At 38.8% G+C, this 22,312-nt stretch overlaps 1 long non-coding RNA gene across 1 annotated transcript in view; it reads left to right on the top strand.

Moving 5' to 3' along the window:
- The window catches only part of LOC139182597 (uncharacterized), a 35,724-nt gene extending 19,079 nt beyond the window's left edge, over window positions 1-16,645 (top strand). The window contains exon 3 of the long non-coding RNA XR_011566099.1: window positions 15,048-16,645. This is a non-coding gene — a long non-coding RNA (uncharacterized lncRNA). The remainder of the gene's footprint in view (window positions 1-15,047) is intronic.
- Window positions 16,646-22,312: the final 5,667 nt, after the last annotated feature.

Genomic DNA, 22,312 nt, shown 5'->3' on the forward strand with positions numbered 1-22,312 from the left:
CACCAAGCTATATTAGCTAAAATAGAATTAAGTAAACAAATTAAAGAAGATTTTGAGGTGGGAGAAGGGTAAACTGCTTTATGCACGCGTGTGTGCTCAGTTGCTAAGTCATGTCTGACTCTTTGCTACACCATGGACTGTAGCCTGCCAGGTTCCTCTGTCCATAGGAATTCTCCAGGCAACAATATTGGAGTGTGTTGCCATTTCCTTCTCTAGGGGATCTTCCAGAACCAGGAATCAAACCTGTGTCTCCTGCATTGGCAGGTGGGTTCTTTACCACTGAGGCACCAGGGAAATCCCAAATTGCTGATTATATTCTATGAGAGCAAACACCATGCTGTATACATTTCTTTCTTGTTTTAAAAAAAAAGGAGAGGGAAATTCTACAAAGAATGATTTTTACTAGACTAGTTTGATAAATAAAAAAATATCAAGCAGTTTTTAGGTCTGTATAGTTAAAACTATGGTTTTTTCAGTAGTCATGTACGGATGTGAGAGTTGGACCATAAGAAGGCTGAGTACCAAAGAACTGATGCTTTCAAATTGTGGTGCTGGAGAAGACTCTTGAGAGTCACTTGGACTGCAAGGAGATCAAACCAGTTAATCCTAAAGGAAATCAACCCTGAATATTCACTGGAAGGACAAATGCTTCCAGTGGCCACTTGATGCGAAGAGCCGATTCACTGGAAACGACCATGATCCTGGGAAAGATTGAGGCAGGAGGACAAGGGGACAACAGAGGATGAAATGGTTGGATGGCATCACCAACTCAATGGACATGAGTTTGAGCAAGCTCTGGGAGATGATGAAGGACAGGGATGCCTGGCGTGCTACCATCCATAGGGTCACAAAGAGTCACATGACTTAGCAACTGAACAACAAGAAGCAGTTTTTTATTTATCAGAATAATCCAGTAAAAACTTTCTCTGTAAAATTTCTCTCTTTTTCTAACAAAATGGAAAAGGAGTATACTACAATATAGTGTTTGCTTTCATTGAGTATAATCAGTTCCATTTCATGTTAAATTCTTTGAAAAATCTGTTTGTGCATACTGAAATATCAGTGCTTTTAGAATTTACTAATATTATGGGGTACCCTTTTGAACACTAAAGATTTTATTGATACTTTTCGCTTTCTGGAGGGGCAAATATTATGGAAAGCCCAATGTGTGAGCCTTCTGTGTGTAGTCATGATTTTGGGTGTGGTATCATCAACCCATTCAACAAATACTTCTTGAGCATTTAGGATGTACCATAGACTGTGTTAAATTTTGAGGCTGCCAAAATGAATGGGTGTGAAATCCTTTGTGAAGCTGTCAGATGATCTCCTGACCTGAGATCAGTAGGCTTGTGGTATCACTGAGAGCACTCAAGTGCAGAAAGAGTTATAACAGCTGATAAGAAATATATTAGAGTACAACTTCTATATCAGGCAGGAAGTTCAAAATTATACATTTCATTTAATTTATATATTTTATAATGATGTTGACATTCCAGATTAGAAACTTCTAATACATTAAATTATCAGTGAATACAAATTAAATTTCATTTAATTTACATGTTTTATAATCATAGTGACATTCTAGATTAGAAGCTTCTATTCATTTAATCTGTGAATATATAGTAATTATGTATTTCTTTTGTCAGCTGACTGCTCTTCTACTTTTTGTCAGTTGGCTGCTTTTCTAGATTCATCTCTACCTACAATTTCACCTTTCAGCTGATCTTCTGGTTTCTCTTCTCTTAGCACTGTGATATGCTACTCATGACTGCTGCTGGGAAAATCTAGAGCAGTGCTGTTCAATAGAAATACAATGTGAATCACATATGTAATTAGACTCTTTTGCTGCTGCTGCTGCTAAGTCGCTTCAGTCGTGTCCGACTCTGTGCGACCCCATAGACGGCAGCCCACCAGGCTCCCCTGTCCCCAGGATTCTCCAGGCAAGAACATTGGAGTGGGTTGCCATTTCCTTCTCTGATGCAGGAAAGTGAAAAGTGAAAGTGAAGTCGCTCAGTCGTGTCCGATTCTTAGCGACCCCATGGACTGCAGCCTTCCAGGCTCCTCCGTCCATGGGGTTTTCCAGGCAAGAGTACTGGAATGGGGGTGCCATCCCCTTCTCCTAGACTCTTTTAGTAGCCACCTTAAAAATAGTACAAAGAAAACATTTGAAATTAATTTAAACAATACATTTTAATTAACCTGCCGTATACCAAATGACTGGAAAAGGTCAGTTTTCATTCCAGTCCCAAAGAAAGGCAATGCTAAAGAATGTTCAGACTACGACACAACTGCTCTCATCCTACATGCTAGTAAAGTAAGGCTTAAAATTCTCCAAGCTAGGCTTCAACAGTATGTGAACCAATAACTTCCAGATGTTCAAACTGGATTGAAAAAAGGCAAAGGAATCAGAGAGCAAATTGCCAACATCCATTGGATCAGCGAAAAAGCAAGAGAATTCCAGAAAAACATTTACTTTTGCTTCATTGATTATGCTAAAGCCTTTGACTGTGTGGATCACAACAAACTGTGGAAAATTTTTCAAGAGTTGGGAATACCAGACCACCTTTCCTGCCTCTGGAAAAACCTGTATGCAGGTCAAGAAGAAACAGTGAGAACTGGACATGGAACAACAGACTGGTTCCAAATTGGGAAAGGAGTACGTCAAGGCTGTATATTGTCATCCTGCTTCTTTTACTTCTATGCAGAATGTGTTAGTTGCTCAGTCATATCTGATTCTTTGTGACCCCATGGACTGTAGCCCACCAAGCTCCTTTGTCCATGGGATTCTCCAGGCAAGACTACTGGAGTGGGTTGCCATTTCCTTCTCTAAATATATGCAGAATACATCGTGTGAAATGCTGGGCTGGATGAAGCACAAGCTGGAAATCAAGATTGCTGGAAGAAATATCAATAACCTCAAATATGCAGATGACACCATTCTTATGGCAGAAAGTGAAGAGGACCTAAAGAGCCTCTTGATAAAAGTGAAAGAGGAGAGTGAAAAAGCTGGCTTAAAACTCAGCATTCAAAAAACAAAGATCATGTATCCAATCCCATCACTTCATGGCAAATAGATGGGGAAACAATGGAAACAATGACAGACTTTATTTTCTTGCTCTCCCAAATAACTGCAGATGGTGACTGCAGGCATGAAATTAAAAGATGCTTGCTCCTTGGAAGAAAAGCCATGACAAATGTAGACAGCATATTAAAAAGTAGAGACATTGCTTTGCCAACAAAAGTCCATATAGTCAAACCTCTGGTTTTTCCAGTAGTCATGTATGGATGTGAGAGTTGGACCATAAAGAAGGCCGAGTGTCAAAGAATTGATGCTTTTGAACTGTGGTGTTGGAGAAGACTCTTGAGAGTCCCTTGGACAGCAAGGAGATCCAACCAGTCAATCCTAAATGAAATCAATCCTGAATATTCATTGGAAGGACTGATGCTGAAGCTGAAACTCCAATATTTTGGCCACCTGATGTGAAGAGCTGACTCATTAGAAAAGATCCTGATGCTGGGAAAAATTGAAAGTGGGAGGAGAAGTCGACGGCAGAGGATGAGATGGTTGGATGGCATCACTGACTCGATGGACATGAGTTTGAGCAACTCCAGGAGTTGGTGATGGACAGGAAAGCCTGGCGTGCTGCAGTCCATGGGGTCTCAAAGAGTCAGACACAGTTGAGCAACTGAACTGAATTTAACTGATCTCAAATGATATTATTTCAATATGTAATCAGTAAAAATGTACTAATGGGATATTTTACATTCCTATTTTTCTGGTACCAAGTCTTTGAAATCTGTCATATATTTTACACTTATAGCACATCTCAGTTTGGACCAGCCACATTTTAGGGGCTCAGTAGCCACATGTGGCTAGTCACTTTCCTATTGGACCGTGCAAGAGCTAAGTACATCTTTTCTACTCTTCCTGTTCCTGATGAAAATACGATGTTAAATTGTCATGCATTACAATTCCACCATGAACAATTCCTAGCTATCAATTAGCCTTATCTGTTTTCAGATCTTGTTCTTAGTAAAATGTATCTGCTTGTTAGATCATTAAAGTTACTTTCTCTTTGCTGTTTTTACCCCTTTGATAAACTCCTCATCTGCCAACCCATCAATTTTACCTGGTTCAAGATTTCAACCTACTTTTTTCCCTCAGGAAGGCTTTACCAGATCTTGTTTTCTGCTTTCCTTTGTACTAAGATTGATAATCACATTACCAGTTGATACCTATATATAGATATAGTACCTGCTGCTCCTAAGTCACTTCAGTCGTGTCTGACTCTGTGCGATCCCATAGACCGCAGCCCACCAGGCTCCGCCGACCCTGGGATTCTCCAGGCAAGAACACTGGAATGGGTTGCCATTTCCTTCTCCAATGCATGAAAGTGAAAAGTGAAAGTGAAAAGTGAAAGCGAAGTCGCTCAGTCGTGTCCAACTCTTAGCAACCCCATGGTCTGCAGCCTACCAGGCTCCTCCATCCATGAGATTTTCCAGGCAAGAGTACTGGAGTGGGTTGCCATTTCCTTCTCCAGATATAGTACCTACTTCATATCATTTCATGGTAAGCAATTTATGTTGTCAGCCAGAATATTTTGATTCTCTATAACCTCCCTTCACAATAGGTCAAAGTGAGTGTTCATTGATTGGCTGACCAAGATTTGGTAGGCTAAATTTTTTAGAAGCATAAATAAAGTACTGAACCATATTTCTTATTCTGTGTAATTTCACAGGTACATTCATTCATCTACCAAATATTAATTGAGCACTTATTATGAGTTAAAGACTGTGTTATGCCGTGGCTCAATACATCATGCATCTTTCAGTGTCAACACTTGGTCTTCTGTGGGATTGAAATTTATTTTACTGTTTTTATATCCCCTGCTTTTTAGAATTATAGAGCTGGAAAACATACAGAGACCATCTGGTGTTCACTCTCTGAAGTTTGCAAATTGTTGGAACTGAAGTCCTTAGAGGTTATATAATTAGATGGTTTATAGAGCTTATTGGTAGTAGACCTGGAACTGGAATTCAGGTCCTGTTTTTTCTCTGGTACATTATGTTTCCTCTATATTGTGGTCACTGGAATAAGCACATAAATTTACAAACGCTGTGTAACAAACCTAGATTTTATGCCAAATGAGACACCTAACACTATTGCATGCTAGAACAAATTTTCAAGTTGAAAACTTTCTTTTGTCTTAAGTATTTTTCATTCTTTTACTGTGGCAGATTTTTAAAAGCGCTGCAGCTTTCACAATCAAATGTTAGTTTGTGGATTAGAGGCAGTTAGAAAGAAGACAACATGTTCCCAAAAGTTAATTATAAATTTTATTTTTCCAAGACTTTCTGCTTCCAGGATTCTGGCTCATCAGTCAGTAAAATTATAGGTGTGTCTGTCACCAACATGAATGTCTGCAAGGAAATTTGTTAAATGATACTTCCAAAGATAAATTTCAGGTTAGCCTAGAGCTATACCTCAGATGATAAAAATCCAGTTTCACAATATTGTCTTTAACTTTGACAAGTAACAGAATACACAGAGTTTGTATTGACAGACAGAAGTGGTATTATAATATTCTTTAATTAATATCTGAGTCCATATATATAGCAATGAAATTTCTTAAACAGAAAATATATTTAACTTTTTCTTACTTTGAGTATTTTATAAAAATGCTTTCCTTAGTTATGGTGCTTTTTCTTGGCTGTGTCACATGGCATGTGGGATCTTAGTCCACCCACCAGGGATTGAACCCAAGCCCCTTGCAGTCAAAGTGTGGAGTCTTAACACTGGACTGTCAGGGAAGCCCTCAAGGGGCTATGTTGAAAGGTATTTGTTGTAAAAAACAAACAAACAAAACAAAACAAAAAAGGTATTATTGTGGTAGAATATTATCTGCACAAAATATGTTTGTTAAATAATATTTTAAGGTGTAATCTTTATTTTACGGCATTTGAATAATTTCAGGTGCTTATTCCTGGTGCTCACCTTAGACCGACTGGATTTGTATTTTTTTGTGGACGGCTATCAGTTAATGGATTTTCATTTTCAATACATTTTTCAGGTGATTTTTATGCACATGAAATTTTGGGAACCTCTGATTTGAATACAGAGAAGAGTGTACATTTAAAAACATTTCTGTCCCTCAAGATACTGATGTTTTCCCTTCCATCTGTTTTCCCATGTTTTGTTGTGTGTTAGTTACTCAATTGTGTCCAATTCATTGTGACTCCATGGACTGCAACCTGCCAGGCTTCTCTGTCCATTGAATCCTACAGGCAAGAATACTGGAGTTGGTAGCCATTCTCTTCTTCAGAGGATCTTCCTGACTCACAGATTGAATTTGGGTCACCTGCATTGTAGGCAGATTCTTTATGATCTGAGCCACCAGGGAAGCTGTCCATGTTTCATTGTTGTTCAGTCACTCAGTCATGACCAACTCTTTGCAACTGCATGAACTTCAGCACTCCAGGCTTCCCTGTCCTTCACCGTCTCCCAAAGCTTGCTCAAACTCATGTTTATTGAGTCTGTGAGGCCATCCAATCATCTCATTCTCTGTCATCCCCTTCTCCTCCTGCCTTCAATCTTTCCCAGCATCAGGGTCTTTTCAAATGAGTCAGCTCTTTGCGTCAGGTGGCCAAAGTATTGGAGCTTCAGCTTAAGCATCGGTCCTTCCAGGAAATATTCAGGGTTGATTTCCTAAAGGTTGATTGGTTTGATCTCCTTGCTATTCAAGGGACTCTCAAGAGTCTTCTCCAACACCACAGTTCAAAAGCATCAATTCCTCAACACTCAGCCTTCTTTGTGGTCCAACTCTCACATCCATACATGACTACTGGAAAAACCAGAGGTTTGACTATATGGACTTTTGTTGGCAAAGCAATGTCTCTACTTTTTAATATGCTGTCTACATTTGTCATGGCTTTTCTTCCAAGGAGCAAGCATCTTTTAATTTCATGCCTGCAGTCACCATCTGCAGTTATTTGGGAGAGCAAGAAAATAAAGTCTGTCATTGTTTCCACTGTTTCCCCATCTATTTGCCATGAAGTGATGGAACTGGATGCCATGATCTTAGTTTTCTGAATGTTGAGCTTTAAGCCAGCTTTCTCACTCTCCTCTTTCACTTTCATCAAGAGGCTCTTTAGTTCCTCTTCACTTTCTGCCTTAAAGGTGGTGTCATCTGCATATGAGGTTATTGATATTTCTCCTGGCAATTTTGATTCCATCTTGTGCTTCACCAGCCCAGCATTTCTCATGATGTACTCTGCATATAAGTTAAGTAAGCAGGGTGACAATATACAGCCTTGATGTACTCCTTTTCCTATTTGGAAACAGTCCATTGTTCCCCGTCTGGTTCTCACTGTTGGCTTCTTGACCTGCATACAGGTTTCTCAGGAGGCAGGCAAGGTGGTCTGGTATTCCCATCTCTTGAAGAATTTTCCACAGTTAGTTGTGATCCACACAGTCAAAGGCTTTCAGTTCAGTTCAGTCATTCAGTCATATCCGACTCTTTGTGACCCCATGGATTGCAGCACACCAGGCTTCCCTGTCCATCACCAACTCCCAAAGCCTACTCAAACTAATGTCCATCACGTCGGTGATGCCATCCAACCATCTCATCCTCTGTCATCACCTTCAATCTTTCCTAGCATCATGGTCTTTTCCAATGAGTCTTCTTCACATTAGATGGCCAAAGTATCGGAATTTAAGCTTGAGCATCAGCCCTTCCAGTGAATATTCAGGATTGATTTCCTTTAGGATTGACTGGTTGGATCTCCTTGCAGTCCAAGGGACTCTCAAGTCTTCTCCAACACCACAGTTCAAAAGCGTCAATTCTTTGGTGCTCAGCTTTCTTTATAGTCCAGCTCTCACATCCATACATGACTACTGGAAAAACCATAGCTTTGACTAGATGACCTTTGTTGGCAAAGTAATGTCTCTGTTTTTTAATATGCTGTCTAGTTTGGTCATAGCTTTTCTTTCAAAGAGCAAGCATCTTTTAATTTCATGGCTTAAGTGTAGTCAATAAAGCAGAAGTAGATATTTTTCTGGAACTCTCTTGCTTTTTCTGTGATTCAGCGAATGTTGGCAATTTGATCTCTGGTTCTTCTGCCTTTTCTAAATCCATCTTGAACATCTGGAAGTTCTTGGTTCACATACTGTTGAAGCCTGGCTTGGAGATTTTGAGTATTACTTTGGTAGTGTGTGAGATGAGTGCAATTGTGTGGCAGTTTGAACATTTTTTGCCACTGACTTTCTCTCTGATTGCCATGTTTTGTTAATAGAAATAAAATCACCTGCTATCCATTAAGTTGATTGCCATGACTAGGTATTCTGAAGATTCTTACCGAATCATCTGCTCAGTTAAATGGATACCTTTATTTAATTTTAATTTCAGTCAATTAAATATTCAATATGATATTTTCAAGGTAGTTACCCAAGCAAGGCTCTTTGGAGAACAACCAAATGTGTTTCAGAACTGAGCCTCCCTCATACTGTGCGCCATTATTCTACCATGTTGCTGTGTTCTGTGTCTATCCCCCTGCTTGAATGTGAATTCCATGATGGTTAGGCACCAATCTAAATTATTTTTGTGTTCTCAGTCCCAGGACCATGCCTGGTGTGAAATAACTACTAATTTTTTTAATCTGTATTTGGATTTTTTTTTTTTTTACTATTAAGCTATGTCATAATGGGACTTAGTCTTTTTTTATTTTTATTATATGTCATGCTATACATGGTAAGTGGTGGGAATGAGAAAATAATGACATAGAATTAATCAATGCATAACATGAAATTTAAGTGAGTTTATGTTAATCTGCCAGAGCCAGAACTCATTTGACCTGAAAATTACAACATGTCTTTATTTCTCAAATTTAGTTTTTAAAATTTAAATTAAATGGTAGTGAGACACATATGGGCTTCCCATATGGCACTAATGGTAAAGAAGCCACCTACCAATGCAAAAGACATAAGAGACATAGATTCGATTCCTGGGTAAAGAAGATTCCCCTGGAGGAATGCATGACAACCCACTCCAGTATTCTTGTCTGGAGAATACCATGAACAGAGGATCCTGGTGACCTACAGTCCATAGGGTCACAAAGAGTTGAATGCAATGAGATCCAAGCAGTCCATTCTAAAGGAGATCAGTCCTGGGTGAAACTCCAGTACTTTGGCCACCTCATGCAAAGAGTTGACTCATTGGAAAAGACTCTGATGCTGGGCGGGATTGGGGGCAGGAGGAGAAGGGGATGACAGAGGATGAGATGGCTGGATGGCATCACTGACTCGATGGATGTGAGTCTGAGTGAACTCCGAGAGTTGGTGATGGACAGAGAGGCCTGGCGTGCTGCAATTCATGGGGTCACAAAGAGTTGGACATGATTGAGCGACTGAACTGAACTGAACTGAAGGTGACTTAGTGTGCACACATGCAGTCAGACATTTTGGTCATTAATTTTTGTATTTTGTAGTACTTAGCAATTCAGAATTAAAATGTTTTGGGCAGTAGAGCTGCATGAGCTAGGACTATTATCTAAGAATTTAACTGCCAGTTTATGTCACATCTTATCTTCCAAAGCCAAAGTGATTAATTCAAGATGACATTTATGCAATGACGATAATTAAACTCCAAGAAATAACAAGTAAGAATACAAATACATCAACATATTAACCATTTCTTACATATATTTAAGCTATAAATATCTGCAAATACATTAATATAAGCTTTAGATTTATTCATATCTTCAATTTGCAAAGTTTTAGTGTAGTGTGTTACATATGAATGTGTATGTGCATGTGTTCAGTCACTCAGTCATATGTGACTCTTTGCAACCCCATGGACTGCAGCCCTCCAGCCTCCACTGTTTATGGGATTCTCCAGGCAAGAATAATGGAGTAGGCTGCCATTTCATGCCACTGAGATATGTTCCAGGAAGTAGGATAGAATGATCAAGTGGTTAAGTTTGAAAGCCAGGGTGTGTTCAGCTACCACAGGTAACTCTAGAGAAGTGTTCAGGGAAGTATAGGTGGGTTTCAATTTATGCTTATTATTAATATTTTATTTAAATGTAGTAATATATTCTATTAAATTTTATATACTTTTCTGTGTATTATCACATAGATGTTTCCTAATACTATTAAAATTCTCTAAGTATAACATTTAATTGAATGAATATACATATTTTATGGGTTTCCCTGTTGGATCAGATAGAACATCTGGCTGCAATGCAGGAGACCCAGGTTTGATCCCTAGGTTGGAAAGATCCCTTGGAGAAAGGAATGGCAACCCACTCCAGTAGTCTTGCCTGGAAAATCTCATGGACAGAGGAGCTTGGGAGGCTACAGTCCACAAGGTCTCAAAAGAATCAGTTATAACATAACGGCTAAACAACAACAACAAAGGGTTCAAACATATGATTCAGATGAAGCAGAAAAGGGAAAATTTCACCATGTGGATTCTAATAATGCTCTGCCTGCCCAGATCCCCTCTGGTGACTTTTATTACTGCTGAGTGCCTTCTCCCAGCTTTTGTAAACTTTCCTTTATGGAGATATCTTTGACATACAAAAATTATATATTTTTAAGTTGCACAACTTGAGGTTTTGATATATGTATACATCGTAAAAAGATTACCACAACCCAAGTAATATATCCATCACTTCTGCATAATTATCACTCTGAGAGTGTATGTGTGTGGGAAATATCACTTGCCACTCTCTTCAGATGACTACCTTGGGGCTGTAAGAGCCACTTTGCCACAGGCACAAGGAACCTGGAATTCTAGGGCATTCTCCATCAGAATCTCACCTTACTATGTAGCTATTAGTTAATAACTGACTGCTTCCAAAATATGAAAGCTCAGCACACTTGGTTTGAGTAGGAAAAACTGTGGAGTATAATTTGCACTTCAGAATTCCCCTGCAGGATCAGGCTGAAACTACCCATAGGGGACTTTACCTGAAAGTTACATCATGTTTGGCTTCTGCTCTACTCTTAGCTGCTTCCACAGAGCCTTTTCCAGTGTTTACTGAGTGTACTTCTTCAATAAATTATTTGCAAGCCGAATCTTATTTCAGGGTCTGCATTTGGAGAGCTTCACCTAAGAAATCCTGTTATCAAGTGGCTTCAGGTTTTATGCTTTCCCCATTCTTTTATTTCTTTACATAGTTGAACTCATACTGCAGCCACACAATCATTACTTTTATTATCAACCGAATAGCAGCAATCTCATTAAATATTTCAACCATGTCATTAGTGACTTCACAATTTTCCATTGGTGTCCAGTTTAATATACATTTTTGGATTGCCAAATATTTTTGCTATTGCTTTAACTTTATGAAAAGTTGTCTGCTGACTAACTCAACGTTTTCCTTATTGTATTACCCTAGGATATAGTCACAAAATGTCCTCAAACATTTTCATAATGTAAACTTTGCAAAAACTAGGCCAGTTAAAAAAGACATTATTAATGAATGAGTACACTAGCTTGACTACTACCTTGGCAATACTGAATAAAAACAGTTTAAGCATTAATTTCTTAGGTATTATATAGCACTAAACATCATATTGACAACAACAATTTATTAAGCACTTTCTTTGTGTTAGGATATTATCAGATGCTTTGCCAAGATTATTTTGTTCAATCCTGCAAACAAACATGTGAAATGATTATGATGATGAGGGAACCAAAACAGAAATATAAATACTTTGTGAGGCTCTTACAGCTGGTAGGTGGCCAAGCTAGGACTTGACATAAGGTTTAACTGTGAACCTGTGCTCTCCACCAATTTTCTATCAGTGTCATTGTTTAATTTGTATTTATTTTTTACTACTAGCTATATTAAGCATTTCCTCCATTTGTTTATTTGCAAATTGTATTTCTTCTTGTATGGATTATCTGATTGTGTTCTGCCAATTCATCTATTAGAATATTGATGGATTTTCTCACCATTTTATATAATTTATGAACTATTATATACTATAGTTTGGGGCCCTCTGCAAATAATATTTGTTGAAAATATTTGGATCCATTTTATTTCTTAGGTTGTTTTTATTATAAAGTTGTTATTTTACTGTTTTCCTGTATATAACTTCTTCAAATTAATAGAAACATCAAATACGATTGTTTCAAAGAGCTAATATGCTTTACTATTTTTTAGAATTTCAATTTATAAAATGTTTACTTATTTAATTCAAATTATGTATATATGGTATATACTTTTAGCATATTGGCTATTTTGGAGACAAGAAGAATGAAACAACATATAGGGTAGTTGTTTAGCAAATGCATGCACAAGTTGGATGGAGTTGTGTGAGGGAAGGTACTGTGTGCTATTACATATAGGCATGGAATCTGGTTGGAAGGCTTTTCAATTAACCCACTCTTGATATGACAAGAGCCTGAAATAGGGTGTTTGCAATGGAAGGCAAACAAGGAAATAGTAAGACAGGCTCACATAAGCTCTGTGTCTTCCCTTTTCGCTTTATATCACACGTTGAATGTGAAACACTATCAGATGGAGAATACTGAAGGATTCCTAGTAATTTGGGGTTTTACAAACATAAACATTATTCTCTGGAAAAAATATTGTAGTTACAATTCAGGTAAAAGCGCATTTATTTTTTAGACCAAATTGTGTGTCTTTAGAATTGATTTTTACCTAAACAAGCTACTAATTATGAAATCATTGTCTACTGAGCCAGAGAAGCCATGCTGGCATCTATCTCCTGTGGATTTATGCATCTTTATGGATTTAATGTGATGGGGAAAAGATTATTGGAAGTAAATTATGCATTTCTGCTCTTTAGCTGTCATCTGTAGCTAGTTGCTCATCTCCTGGTTCTATGACTTGTTCCAAAGGCAGTTCTTGTGGTGTTGGAACACCACGAGAATACAACCCACAACTGACCTCATTTAAAACTAGTCTAACTAGTTAACCCAGTTACTTTTACAGTTTGAGTGACAAAGTTTTATAATATTTGAGGAATATAAGGAAATAGTTAATATAATAATGGCTAACATTTGAGTAGAACCTTACTGTTTACACATGCTTTCACAATATAATTAATCATAGCATAAGATAGAATTACCTTGAATCTAAAACCTACCTTCAGTTTCCATGCATTATACAATGCTGAAAGAACTGTTTTCAGTTAGTAGAAAGGAAGGCTTAGAGTTGTTTCCTAACAAACATCAGGTATCAAGGGTTGTGGTGTGAAAGAAAGGAAAACATAAGCAAATGGATAAATAAGGGGAGAGGGGCAAAATCTAAAAAGCATATCTGAGAAATAAATTCCTCATAGTGAAGACTGGGTGTCTGAAGGAAATTTCTTTCTTCTCTAGTTTGAGTCTACTGTTGGGAATGATTTGTAAATGTTTAAGCTTGATGGCTAGAAATTGAATAGTTGCTATCCCCAAAGCATGTGAAACATTTTTAAGTAATGATTTTTCACTCATCAAGGTTGATGATAATGATGATGATGAAAGTTAATGTTTACTGAGACTTACCAAGGATTATGTACTATACTGACAGATTTATGTGCAATATGTCATAATTCTTACAATAATCTGATGGAACAATCTGTTTCCCCATTTTTAAACAAGGGAAAATGAAGCATAGAGACTTTGATCAATAGTAAGTGGCTATAATGTGATTGGATACCTGACTGTGTGCGTGCTAAGTCACTTCAGTCATGTCTAACTCTTTGCAACCCTATGGACTGTAACCTGCCAGGCTTTTCTGTCTATGGGGTTCTCCAGGCAAGAATACTGGAGTGGGTTGCCTGCCATCCTCCAGGGGATCGTCCCAACCCTGGGATGGAACCCTTGTCTTCTGTGTCTCTTGCATTATAGGCAGGTTCTTTAACACTGCTCCTAAGTCGCTTCAGTCGTGTCGGACTCTGTGCAACCCCATAGACTGCAGCCCACCAGGCTCCCCTGTCCCTGGAATTCTTCAGACAAGAACACTGGAGTGGGTTGCCATTTCCTTCTCCAATGCATGAAAGTGAAAAGTGAAAGTGAAGTCACTCAGTTGTGCCTGACTCTTAGTGACCCCATGGACTGCAGCCTACCAGGCTCCTCCGTCCATGGGATTTTCCAGGCAAGAGTACTTTAACACTAGAGCCACCTAATCCCGGATACCTGATTACCTGACTCCAAAGTTTAAGTATTGTATGATTCTCCTCTTCTATAGGACATATATTAGGGAAACCCTAGAAGATTTGTCTGTTAAAAAATCTTGCTATTTAGCAGTATATTCTAATTGGGTGAACTGCTCAGGGAAATTTGACACCAGTAGTCACTGGTTATTTTTGCTTGTTAGGGGAAGATCCTCTGGAGGAGGACATGACAACCCACTCCAGTATTCTTGCGTGGAGAATCCTATGGACAGAGGAGCCTGGCGGGCTATAGTCCATAGGGTAGCAAAGAGTCAGACACGACTGAAGCAACTTAGCATGTATGCACATTCTTGTTAATGGGTTTCCCCAAGCAACGTACAAAACCTACTGTTATGCAGGCCACACGGCTGAGCTTACTTCTGTACCCGACCACTGACAAGATGCCTGGTGCCTTCGTGAGACAGCTGGCATGGCCGAAGTGGGAGGGACGGCGAGCCCCCACAGCACGGCCCTGTGGTCTTAATGTTTGGCTTTGCTCTGTTACTGATTTACTGATTATGCCTATTTTGTAGATAAGAAACCTGAGGCCCAGAGAGATTTGCCCGGTTTTATTAAATGTTTATCCTTGGTGGTGAGCAGGAAACAATGTTTTGGACCTGAAGAAAATTTCATGGAACATAAGTGGTATAAAGGTCTTAGATCTCCTCTTCTGGAAAGCTACTCTGGAAACTCCATAAACTGCAGAATATCCATCAGTCGAGATAATTTTCCATAGGAAGTAAAAGGCTTTCTATATTTGGTTGGGTTCTAAAAATACTAGGCTCTAATAGAGAAGAGATATTTCTCTGCTAAGAAAATAAATCTTTTTTTTCTTTTTTTCTCAGAATGCTAACTTCCTTGCTTCTTGCCTTTTCAGAGAATGTGTTTTCTGTCAGCAGCTAAGAGCACAGATCTGGTTGCTGATCAAGACTGAAGTGAGGCCTGAGAAAGTGCAGAACTGAGGTAAAAAGTTCCAGGAAACACTGTAAATCCTGTCACGATGTTCTGTGGTATTTCAAATGCTTAGAAAAAGGTGAACCTGAGGTGAATATGAAAAAGGTAAAGGCTTAGTTTAGCCTGAGAAACATAAATGGAAAAGCAAAATGTAAATTTTTGTTTTTAGTATAAAATAAGGATGGCTTTTTGCTTATGTTGAAAAGAGGAAACATTAGTTAATTTGAGTGTGGGACACACTTTGGATAAAATCTAAATTTTTAAAATCATAATCCTTAAGGCTTTTAGTCATTTGGCCTCACAGACTCTGGTCATGGTGACTTTCATTTATTTCCTTCTACACTTGTTTTGGCCTAAGGACCTTTTGCCTCTGCCATTCCCTCTGCCTGTAAGGCCTCTCCTGTTGCTTTCACTCGGAGGGTTCATCCTCATTATTCAGATCTCAGTTCAGTTGTCATCTCCTTAGAAAGCCTTTGCTGGATCACCCTATGCAGCCCTTGTGTTCCCCCTCACTGCCATAATGTTTGCTCTCGGTTTTCCTCTCCTCTGGGACGCATGGGAAGATGGCACTTTCCTGACACTCTTACAGGCAGGCAGACCTCTGGGGTAAGTTTTAGGCAACTGGATATAGTTAAAAAGGATGTGATGATTGAGTCTCATCAGCCATGATATTATCTCCGAGCAAAGCATGGAGCAGAGCCCCCCTGACATAGGGTGTAAGAAAAAGCTCCAACTGTCTTGTTTTAGAATACTGAGATTTGGACGGCTGTTTGTTATTGTAACATAACCACCCTCATTTGTCTGAAATATCATCCTTCTGTTTTATTTTCTTCAGAGCACCTGTCCCTCTTTGAAATGATCTCATTTATTTATTCTTAATCTCTCTCCTACTTCCAAACATTGCTAGGTGTGTTCATCGCACAGAACATACTAAAGGATTAAACTTCCATGTGGCTCCCCATCAAACCCAAACAATCTTTAACATGTCTCTCAGAATAGCCCTCAGGCCCTCTGTTAACAGCTTTGGCATGAATCTGGTAAGCAAGGAGAGGCCCATGAATGGCCCTTGGTGAACCACCCAGTACTCGATGCTCTTCCTGGCCCAGCCCATTTTTCCTAACAGAGGGAAACTACTTAACTTATTCCATAAAGACTGTAGACTAGCAGAACCGGACGAATGGACACTGTTTCCTATCCCTAATGAGAGTCTCCTCCAAGCATGTTCTATAGGAAAGAAGAAGGTGTGTGTTTCCCTAGCCAACACACATTCTTTTCTCCCCCATCCTCACCCTATTCAGCTGGATAGGTCTGATTATCCCTGTAGGCTGGGGGGTATGGTGGTCCCAACAGGTGCAGGTCACCAGCCCTGCCTTGGATGTGTCAATTTGGTGTGTAAAACTTTAAAGGAATGTCTCCATTTAGAAAATGAAACTTCTGCTCTGCATCAGTAGTTTCCAAATTGTGATTGCTGAGGTGCTGCAAGAAGCAAAGAGATTACTGACTGCTATCCCTTCCTGTGTTTCCTCTTCAGCCAAAGCATCTCTTTTTTACAAAAATCTGCTTCATATATTGAAGATTCTGTATAGTTATTCATTTGAATATGAATTTGTTGCTTTAAAAATGAGTTAAAAAATTGGACTAGATATCTTCTAAATCTCCTTCTGTTTCCAATGTTCTAAAAATCTAGGACTTTGGTATGTTTAAGGTAGTGTGCTGGGCACAAGGTACAGTGAGGCACATGAAAACTGATGAAAACATCACCAGTGACTTCCCAATTTGGCAGAAGAAAGAGACTCTTGCATAAATAATAGTAGAAAATGAATAAAGTTCGGGGGAAGGATGGAGGAGAGGAGTGTGCCAAGTGCGGACTGTTTGTGAAAGTCACCACCAAATGCAAGGCCTGCTCTTATAGGTGCTTCCCATCCCATCCCAGCAGCGTGCTCAATGATGGGGAATCTTCTCCAGGTCTTGACACAGGCTTTTATTGCTTCTAAACTGACTTTGGTGCCCAGTTTGCCAGTACTCAGCTTCCTGCTTTGTTTTCTTATTCATCCCTGGGTCTTCTAATCTGCTATATTCCATGCCTTTTAGCAATTTTATTTCCTATTAAAAATACTGATGACACATGGCTAACAATTTAAAAATATAAAATTTACTCCACTGTCAAGAGATTTAGAGATGAGAAATATTGATAGCTAAATTTATAGATTTGTGTCACTGGTGGTACCTCTAATAACCTCTAATAACTCAGAGACAAACGTGTTACCATGTCTTATTTCAGAAGCGTCCTCTGATTATCCATAGTTCTGATAAAGGCTCTGCTACTGTCTTTGGATCTGCAGCTGTTATTTTCACTCACCTTGGCTTTAGTTTTTTCCGTGTATGAAGAGGTTAGATCTTTCTATCTTTCTGTATTTTAATCTTTCTCTTTTTTTATGGTCATCCATTCATTTATTTAAATTTCTAATTTAACAAATAGGAAATATATTCATGTGCCTTAAAATTCAAGTTTAAATTTTTATTTCCGTGGGGTTGCAGAGTCAGACGTGACTAAGTGACTGAACTGGGAATTCAAATGCTACAAGCTTACACACAAAATTTCTCACTCCCACTCCTGCCTTCTGTTTGCCCAGTTCCCACCCTTACCCTACCCCATTTCTGTTGTTGTTTAGTCACTAAGTTGTCTCTAATTCTTGCAACCCCATGGACTGCAGCGTGCCAGGCTTCCCTGTCTTTCACTATCTCCGGAAGTTTGCTCAGACTCATGTCCATTGAGTCAGTGATGCCATCCAACCATCTCATCCTCTGTCATCCCCTTCTCTTCCCATAGATAAATATTTTTATTACCTTTTATTAGATTTTCTAGATCTCCTTCCAGGAAATTTCCCTGCAAACATAAATAGAAGCATCTCACCCCTCTTTCCCCCATTGGTATAATTGAGGAGCACATTGTATACACTCTTGGTACATAAAAGCCTGTCTTTTCTAGTGATAGAATATGTCTTCTTTCTTTTGTATAGCTGGTGAAGATTCCATTTTACTGGTGTAGTTTAATTTATTTAGCTAGTCTCCTAAATATAGTTGTATGTATTGCTTCTTATTTTTTGCTATTATAACTATGTTGTAATAAATATCCTTGTGCATGTGTCATTTTTAATGTATGCAAATATGTCTGAGAAGAAATCCCTAGAAGTGGGATTGCTAGGTGAAAGGGTGTAAATTTTTAATTTTGATAGCTGTAATCAAATAGCCCTCCATAGGCACTGTATTTACTGCAAGACTCTTCCACTGAAATTGTATGAAAATGCCTGTTTCCCCAGAGCTTCACCATCAGAATGTGCTCTCAAACTCTTGGATTTACCCAGTCTAGCAGGTGTGATATGGTATCTCAATGCAATTTTGATTTGCATTTCCCTTTTTATGATTCAGGTTAATCATCTTTTAAATGTTCAAGAACCATTTGTATTTTAAGATTCTGTTCTTAATCCTGAGATTTCTAATTGGCTTATGGCAAAAACAGTACTCCTCTGGTTTATCTAGAGCTTCATCAAGCCATGTCCCCAGACTGTGAATGCTTTCTGTGTTCTCTTCAGCCTTCTCATTGGTTTTATACTTGGAAACAAGTATTTTATATTTAGCCTATTATTCATCATCTGTGTTCATCTTTTTAAAAAATATTTTTATTGAGATATATTTGATTTACAATGTTGCATTATTTCTGCAAAATGACTCAATTATATATATATATTCTTTTTCATATTCTCTTTCATATTCTCTTCCACTATAGTTTATCACAGGATGTTGAATATAGTTCCCTGTGCTATACAATAGGATGTTGTTATTTATCTATTCTGTATAAAATAGCTTGTATTTATGAATCCCAAATTCTCAACACTTCCCTCCCCTACCTTTTTTTGTTCTTTTCTCTTTCTCTTTCCCAATTTGACCATGCCACATGGCATGTGGGACCTTAGTTCCCCAATCAGGGATCAAACCTGTGGCCTCTGAATTAGAAGCACAGAGTCTTAACCACTGGACCACCAGGGAAGTCTCATGTTCATCTCTTTTTAATTCTATATTATACACTCACCTGACTTTTGTATGGCAGAGTATGGCTCCTTGCTTTCCAGGAGTAACACTTCTAGCCAAAGCAGTTGCTGAGACATTCATTAGGATTGCCTCACTGCTACATAATTCCCTTTGGCCTTGTTAACAACAAAAAAACCAACAAACAAGCAAAACAAACAAAATACCAATAACTTTTTCTTCTTGTATTCAAATCCAAGAAGGCTAGATATTCTCTCACTGAAGAGAGAGTAATCAGTGTCATGAATGTGTGGAATTTTCCTGTGGCTTTTGACCTGATAAGACTATTTGCACATAGATACTGTATGAAGTCAAGGCTATGGTTTTTTCCAGTAATCATGTATGGATGTGAGAGTTGGACTATAAACAAAGCTGAATGCTGAAGAATTAATGCTTTTGAACTGTGGTATTGGAGAAGACTCTTGAGAGTCCCTTGGACTGCAAGGAGATCCAACCAGTCCATCTTAAAGGAGATCAGTCCTGGGTGTTCATTGAAGGGACTGATGTTGAAACTGAAACTCCAATACTTTGGCCACCTGACTCGAAGAGCTGAATCATTAAAAAGACCGTGATGCTGGGTAAGATTGAAGGCAGGAGGAGAATGGGACGACAGAGGATGAGATGGTTGCATGGCATCACCGACTCAATGGAAATCAGTTTGAGTAAAGTCCGGGAGTTGGTGATGGACAGGGAGGCCTGGCATGCTGTGGTTCATGGGGTCGCAAAGAGTTGGACACGACTGAGCAACTGAACTGAACTGAACTGAACTGTGTGAAGGCATATTTACATCCTGATGCAAATTCATGGTGGGGATGTAAAGGGACTTGGCAAAGAGGATATGTGAGAGATTTGGCAAATACAAATGTGTGCAGAAAGAGGTCATGAGCTGTGGTGATATCTGACGTCTAAGTTCTGATGTAGATCCCTCTGTCAACTTTAAAGTATCTGGGTATTTGATATTTGACATGATATACAATATCCATTTCCTTTGTTAAAGGGCTTTCAAAGGCAAAGGACAGTACTTTCATTTTCTTGTATAGGAAGCACATGTTTATAATATTGCTGTAAAGAGCAATATTGCACAAGAACTTGGAATGTTAGGTCCACGAATCAAGGCAAATTGGAAGAGCTCAAACAGGAGATGGCAAGAGTGAACGCCAACATTCTAGGAATCAGCAAACTAAAATGGACTGGAATGGGTGAATTTAACTCAGATGACCATTTTATCTACTACTGTGAGCAGGAATCCCTTAGAAGAAATGGAGTAACCATTATAGTCAACAAGAGTCAAAAACGCAGTAATTGGATGCAATCTCAAAAACGACAGAATGATCTCTGTTCATTTCCAATGCAAACCATTCAATATCACAGTAATCCAAGTCTATGCCCTGACCAGTAACGCTGAAGAAGCTGAAGTTGAACAGTTCTATGAAGACCTATAAGACCTTTTAGAACTAACACCCAAAAAAGATGTCCTTTTCATTGTAGGGGACTGGAATGCAAAAGTAGGAAGTCAAGAAACACCTGGAGTAACAGGCAAAGTTGGCCTTGGGGTACAGAATGAAGCAGGGCAAAGGCTAACAGAGTTTTGCCAAGAGAACGCACTGGTCATAACAAACACCCTCTTCCAACAACAAAAGAGAAGACTCTACACATGGACATCACCAGATGGCCAACACTGAAATCAGATTGATTATATTCTTTGCAGCCAAAGATGTACAAGCTCCATACAGTCAGCAAAAACAAGACCAGGAGCTGACTGTGGGTCAGATCATGAACTCCTTATTGCCAAATTCAGACTTAAATTGAAGAAAGTGGGAAAAACCACTAAACCATTCAGATATGAAATAAATCCATTATGATTATACAGTGGAAGTGACAAATAGATTTAAGGGACTAGATCTGATAGACAGAGTGCCTGATGAACTATGGATGGAAGTTCATGACATTGTACTGGAGACAGGAATCAAGACCATCCGCAAGAAAAAGAAATGCAAAAAAGCAAAATGGCTGTATAAGGAGGCCTTACAAATAGCTGAGAAAGGAAGAGAAGCAAAAAGCAAAGGAGAAAGGGAAAGATATACCCATTTGAATGCAGGGTTCAAAAGAATAGCAAGGAGAGATAAGAAAGCCTTCCTCAGTGATCAGTGCAAAGAAATAGAGGAAAGCACGGAATGGGAAAGACTAGAGACTTTTTCAAGAAAACTGGAGACACCAAGGGAACATTTCATGCAAAGATGGGCACAATAAAGGACAGAAATGGTATGGACCTGACAGAAGCAGAAGATATTAAGAAGAGGTGGCAAGAACACACAGAAGAACTGTACAAAAAAGATATTTATGATCAGTTAATCACGATGGTGTGATCACTGACCTAGAGCCAGACATCCTGGAAAGTGAAGTCAAGTGGGCCTTAGGAACCATCACTACATACAAAGCTAGTGGAGGTGATGGAATTCCAGTTGAGCTATTTTGAATCCTAAAAGATGATGTGGTGAAAGTGCTGCACTCAATATGTCAGCAAATTTGGAAAACTCTGCAGAGGCCACAGGACTGGAAAAGGTCAGATTTCATTCCAATCCCAAAGAAAGGCAATGCCAAAGAATGCTCAAACTACTGCACAATTGCAATCATCTCACACATTAGTAAAGTAATGTTCAAAATTCTACAAGCCAGGCTTCAGCAATATGTGAACTGTGAACTTCCAGATGTTCAAGCTGGTTTTAGAAAAGGTAGAGGAACCAGACATCAAGTTGCCAACATCGCTGGATCATCAAAAAAGCAAGAGAGTTCCAGAAAAACATCTATTTCTGCTTTATTGACTATGCCAAAGCTTTTGACTGTTTGGATCACAATAAACTGTGGAAAATTTGAAAGAGATGGGAATATCAGACCACCTGACCTGCCTCTTGAGAATTCTATATGCAGGTGAGGAAGCAACAGTTAGAACTGGACATGGAACAACAGACTGGTTCCAAATAGGAAAAGGAGTACGTCAAGGCTGTATATTGTCATCCTGCTTATTTAACTTATATGCAGAATACATCATGAGAAACCCTGGGCTGGAAGAAGCACAAGCTGGAATCAAGATTGTTGGGAGAA

The sequence above is a fragment of the Bos indicus genome, chromosome 1 (genome assembly GCF_029378745.1).
Source record: "Bos indicus isolate NIAB-ARS_2022 breed Sahiwal x Tharparkar chromosome 1, NIAB-ARS_B.indTharparkar_mat_pri_1.0, whole genome shotgun sequence".
In the NCBI taxonomy this organism is placed as follows: domain Eukaryota; kingdom Metazoa; phylum Chordata; class Mammalia; order Artiodactyla; family Bovidae; genus Bos; species Bos indicus.